Source organism: Sphaeroforma arctica (genome assembly GCF_001186125.1).
Source record: "Sphaeroforma arctica JP610 unplaced genomic scaffold supercont1.77, whole genome shotgun sequence".
Taxonomy (NCBI): Eukaryota; class Ichthyosporea; order Ichthyophonida; genus Sphaeroforma; species Sphaeroforma arctica.
Window position 1 is genome coordinate 86,909 of NW_014040481.1, and position 6,321 is coordinate 93,229.

Consider the following 6,321-nt stretch of genomic DNA (forward strand, 5'->3'; position numbering starts at 1 on the left):
GCATCTGGACATGTTCTTGGGTATTGATTTTGTTGAATTTTTGGGAAACAAATTCACCACCTCGATCACATTTAAGTTCGCGTAGTTTAGCGAGGTAGTCTTTGCCAACCTCTGTATATAATTGGTCAAGTACACCGGTGGCGTCATCTTTGTGTTTAAAGTTATAGTCCAACATGTAGCCGCTGTTGGCATCCACAAATTTGATATCACAGATGTAGCCGCTAGGGGTGGTGGTTAGTCCGGTGTGGAGACCTACATAGAAGACCGTACCTACAAGTGGGAGTGTGTCATCGTCCATGCTGGTGTGCCGGACTGGTCGTCATCGCATTTTTCCTTCTACACAAGGAGTGCAAAATTGAAGTTTGATAGGGTGGGCAACAGTATCCGCTTCGGCAGTAAGTAGTACAGCCGTGGGCGGTACAGCATGCTTCACGTGTCCAATGCTTGATACTATCCCTATGCATATGTAACGCCATTTGGGTAGTCCTACGACATCGTGACCGTTCTCGAGGAATGTATTCTCAGTTGTGCGTATGATCTTCACATGGGAGTGTAGTTGGCGAAGGGTTTGGTTATAATTGCTAGTATTAGGTATGAGTGGGAAGACCATGATGATGAGTCCATCCTCAGTGTCGCACTTGATTAGTGTATCACGCCACGATTTGCGCCGAAAGGATATGTTGCCATATAGATGTTTTGTCGGTTGATGCCAGTATTGTTGGGAGGCGTCGTTGAGGGGTGCATTGTTGTTGAGGCTGCAATACATTGGCACTTGCGCGTTTTCTGCAGTTGCGAACATGTCGATGTCGACATTGTCGAAGACTTCAGTGACATGGCGTTTGAAGATGTCCGGATGAAGCATCCACTCATCATGAGAATGCTTGGGTTTGGCAGTTGGGGTAACATTGTTGTAAAATGTCGTTGCCGTACTCTTACCACTATGTCCTAGTCTGTCATGCCACTGCTCAGCTGTATTAGTGCTGAGTTGTGCTAATGTATGCTGGCCGTGTGTATGAGGTATAATGTGGAGTATAGTGTTATCTTTATGTGACGTAAGAGTTGCACTGAGAGTATATTTTGTGCTGCTGTGGGCATGATAAGAACAGTTCCAAGTCCTGGGAGTGTGCCCCGTTGAGTCAGGATGATTTGACTTTTATCGGTGAATTCTACGATAAAGCGACCTGTTTCTATATCAATAACGCCTTCAGTAGTTGTTCTTATGTGTACCATAGCTCCAGAGTCTATCAGACTGGAGGCTGTGAGATACTTATCTTTTGTGGGCCCGGTAGGGGTATGATTAAGAATATGTAATCTGTAGTAGCATTCAGGGCCTCCATGTGTAAGTGTAGGGTATGGCGTATCTATAGTAGTATTAGTATCATGACTATCGTGAACACCAGTAGAGCGGGCCCCGTACCTTCAGTTTTGCAAGCATGCCGCGGTGTTGTGTCCTGTCTTGCCACACTTGGGGTTGGTGCATTTGAGAGTGTTGCGGTCAATTGAACACTTGTTGCCTTTGTGGTCAGACGCACCACATTTGCGGCAGATAGAGATGGGGCAGCTATGAATGCTGTACCCGACTTCCTTGCAGATGAGAGATATGTTCTCGCGGAGCTTCGTGGTCTCCTTCGAATTAGTCTGTGCGGTTTTCTTGCTAGTGAATGCGTTGATACCAGATGAATTGGTGGTAGTTTGGAGCTGGTGATCCCCTTCATACTTGAGCGTGAGCCGGTAGACCTCATTGATGTCGAGTTTATCAGTGTCCATAGCAAAGATTGGAGAACGAAGTAATTGATATTCATCACTTAGGCTGTATAGCAATGCGCAGATCAAGTACTTGTCAGGGATACGCTCACCAACGTCGGGGAGACCTCGGCGAATTTCTTCCAACTGTTGCGCACTCTTTTCGGTAGATCCAGTTGCCGTAAATGATGTGAGGCGCTTCATTGCGTTCCAGAAACGCCCGTGACTGCCGGTGTTGTTAGTAATAAATATGTAAGTAAAGATATCAAAAGGTCGTTTGGCATAGTGATTCTTGTCTACCGCGTTGATAAGTTCCTCTTTGATCGAATCGATCATGATGCGTCGGCAGCGTGCATCAGCAAGTGCGTCGACGCCACAGGTTTCTTCGCAGTTGGGGTGTAGTCTATGAAGCACTCCGAAGTGGGCAAGCTCCGTTTTGATACCAACAAGCCAATTACCGAAGTTTACCCAGTTTTCAAGCTTGGTGCGGTTGTAGTTGTTCTTGTATTTAGGACACTCAGAGAGTGGAACATCCGGGTCAGTAGCAGAGATACCACATTTCTCGGTATATGTAGATGGTTCATCGTCTGTGGTAGTTGATGCTTTGAGCACGTCTATAGTGTCTAGCGCTTCTTGTAGTTCAATGCGAGTAGGGTCTAATTCATGCTGGAGAGCGGAGAGGTTACCTGTAGACTTCTCGCTTTGCTCGTAGAGTCGTGACTGTGTTGTTGTGAGACGTTATGATATTTGTTTGTGTTCGATCTGTAGTGTTTCGTGTTTTTCTAGGAGAACTTTGTGTCCGTTCCTCAGCTGTACGTTGTGACGTTTATAGTTTTCTAGGTCAGCTTGCACGTCTTTCTTCTGTTTCTTGGCGTGGTATTGTTCACTACGAGCCATTGTGAAATGTGCAAACACAACCGCTGTAGAGCCATAAATCTTTGCTCGTAGAGACGTGACTGTGCTGTTGTGAGAAGTTTTGAGATTTGTTTGAGTTCGATCTGTAGTGTTTCGTGTTTTGTCTAGGAGAACTTTGTGTCCGTTCCTCAGCTGTACGTTGTGACGTTTATAGTTTTCTAGGTTAGCTTGCAAGTCTTTCTTCTGTTTCTTGGCGTGGTATAGTTCACTACGTGCCATTGTGAAATGTGCAAGTACAACCGCTGTAGAGCCATAAATCGGATCGACATAAATCTGTAGTTCACGGATGACGTTGTTAATGGCTTCTAAATGGCTGTTTGAGGACTCGAGTGTCGTATATTCGAGTATGCGAGGCAAAAAATTCCGAGCGAAGGTATTATCTGCCTCCAGAGAAGTGAAAGCCTTTGGCCAAGTTATTGTCTCCATTGTGTTACGTGTGTGATCTGTTATTTACGTGTCAGTTTAGCTGACTGTAGTGATCCGTAAGCCGCGTAGGGGAGAGTAGTAGCCTAGGGTTAGAGTTGTTTGGGATGTGGGGTAGGGTGTAGATGAGTGCTTATTGCAGTTTTGACTTACTATCGTGGAAGTAAAAACAGGCCCATAACCTGTTAGACGAATATAACTTGATGAGAAGTAACTTTATTTAACTTTCTTACTGAGAGTTTTATAGGGCTCTACCGCTTAGGGCGGGAGCCCCTTTTGCTTTTGACATGGAGTCATTATATTGATAATACCGTTCAGTTCATGTACCGAACTATATATATTCTTCAGATAAATATCGACTGGTTTGATATGGCTAACATCTCTGTTTACTGAACTGTAACTGTATCAGAGAAGACTAATTACAGTGCTGATTTGTCCAAACACTCCCCTAAAAACAGTAGTACATCATGTATATTTGAGGATATAATCTACAGTGAGCTTATTGTGTAGCAGTATGTTCCTCCCCTAATTTTTTTTTCGGATTGATTCGGGTGGGTGATTGGCGGCAGCAGTGAGCATAGAGCTTGTGTTGCGGGAATATCGGTCGAGGTATGTTTTTGGTTTGGCTTCCAGACAACATATAGAACCATCTCATATACTAAGTCGAGTGTGTATTCATTTACACCTCTATTGAGGGTTTTATATGTATGTACATCCACGAGTTATATGTATTCATAGGTAGTTGTAAATACATGTCACTTATTGTAATGAACTTATTAGACACCTCATGACACCTGTCATTTGATGTTAACCCGCTGTGTACCAAAATAGTTGTATCTGAGAACACTAATTACAGTGCTGATTTTGTCCAAACACATTCTGATTCTCCCACTTGAAAACAAAACAAAAATATTTTGGCAGTGTACGGTGTGCGGTATGCAGTGTATGTACAGTCAGCAGTGTGCACTCAGCCACTCACTGTACTGTGCACTCACTGAGCCACTGCACTGTGAAAATATTTTATAGAGTGTGCGGGAGTGTGCACCATGCACTTCAGTCATTTCTGATTAGTCTTTAACACTGAAATTTCCAACACTGTCATCTGTATTCCAGATACAACAACAGTTTAGTACCAAGTAGAGTACACAAGAGAGAACTGACACCTATCAAATTTGTATTCCAGATACAACAACAGTTCAGTACCAAGTAGCGTACACAAGAGAGAACTGACACCTATCAAATTGTCACAAGAATTTTGAAGACATACTTAACACTAATACAAGTGAGCAGTAATTGTATATGTACAAGCGAAGGATACATATAACCCTTGCTAAAAAGATAAATAAAGTTATTAGATACATGATTCTAGATATGCTACACTAATCCCTTCGATTTTTGATAGCATGACGTACTCCACTCCAATCATCCAGGAATTAGTATCATCTTCTTCCAAACTTGGTAGTACCTTTGTACACAGCTTATTGCTCCTTAGTAGCCTCACTTAGATTCATTTTGTCGTTGTCATTACACGCGGCTACATGCGCCCATTAGCAGCAGTGAGCCTCACAGCTGCCGCTCAAATGTGGGCAAACCCCCAAAAACGAGCCCTCCAGAATCGCCAGGATGGGCCGCCCAATGCCGGACAAAACTCTCCTCGAAATGGATGACATAACTCCTGTATGACTCTTCTTCCGGGCAATTTTTCCCAACGGCAAGCCCTCATCCCGATCAGTTTCTGATAAACACTGTCACGCCCAACCGCTCCTCATTCGCCACCACTTTCTCTGGTATCTCCCGTCCAAACCGGTTTTCAGAACCAAATCACCGCGGGAGCTCCACCAGTTTCGTCCGCCTTTTTGTTCCTAATAACGCTGTCCCCCAAGTGAAACGACATGCAGCACTTACGTGGAAATGGCCATTAGATGAAATCATAGACCCCCCGCCTCCCAAAACACCCCAACGCTACGAAAGCAACATTAATCCACTATCTTCGCACTAAGCGGGAGGTTCGCTGCACACATGAACGAGCGCCAAAAATTCTTGCCCAAAGCATGGATGCTCTACTGGATCTCCTTATCAACTCCACTAACGTAGAAATCCTTCAATTTACCACGGACCGTCTCCAGAAAGCATACCAAGAAAAACGCTGCAAACTTCTTCTCACATAACCCGCGAATCTCGACAGGCACTAAAGAACCAGCATGTGCTCAGCACGGACGACCCCGCGTACCAACGGTCTTCCCGACACAGCTTCAACCTTCCATCTCAGACTGAGGGAACTGAGCGTCTGAGCCAGGGGCGCCCAGGCTTCATAACGTTAGTACGTTACCCATACACAGTGTAGACGTACTACGTTTTGTCATTTACGCCTTGAATATAAAAGTAAATATGTATTAAACAATACGTCTATGAGCAACACAGTGTGCATATAGACGTAAGCTCATAGTGTAAACGTACTACGTTTTCACGTTTACGAAAAGATTTTAAAACGTTTTACGTTATGAGACCTGGTCTGAGCCTTCTGGCCAACTGAGAGATCTGAGGATTTTGATGATAGGAACGGTTCTATATCGGGAAAAATCCCAAATTACGCGGGAATTTAAACAAAAATAATTGCGTCGAGTATGCAATTGCAAAATGCAACAACACAAGAGGATACATAGGTGTATTTAAAAATAAATAGATATATTTACATGATGCGAAATATTTACAAAAACTTGCCCAGTAACCCACATGATATTTGTATGCTTGCATTTGCGAAACAATTTTAAATGCAGGTATTACATATAGTATCGTAGTAATGCAATACAGTACGTAGCCGTAGGATATATGGATAAGTTGTACATACTGTCATTTAATCTTTCTAAATAAAACCTCACGTGCGTATACTTAGTACTATTGCCAAGCCTATTCCTTCAGTCTGTATCACCCATACCATTGACCAAATATTCGTCACTTAGTTGAAACTCGTAACAAACTCTCGAAGGAAAAATGGAGTCCCTAGAAAAAGTGACAGCCCTGGGAGGCGAGATGGGTATGTTGGCGACAAAAAAATACTTAACATTCATACATAAACCATGCATGCAATGAAACACAGGCACATATATATATGCAGTTTGTTTATAGACGCACACTCTCGCGCTCACGTAAAAGTCCTCACAATATATATATATATATTATAATATAATATAATATACCTGTATATATATATATATATATATATAATATTATAAAATAATA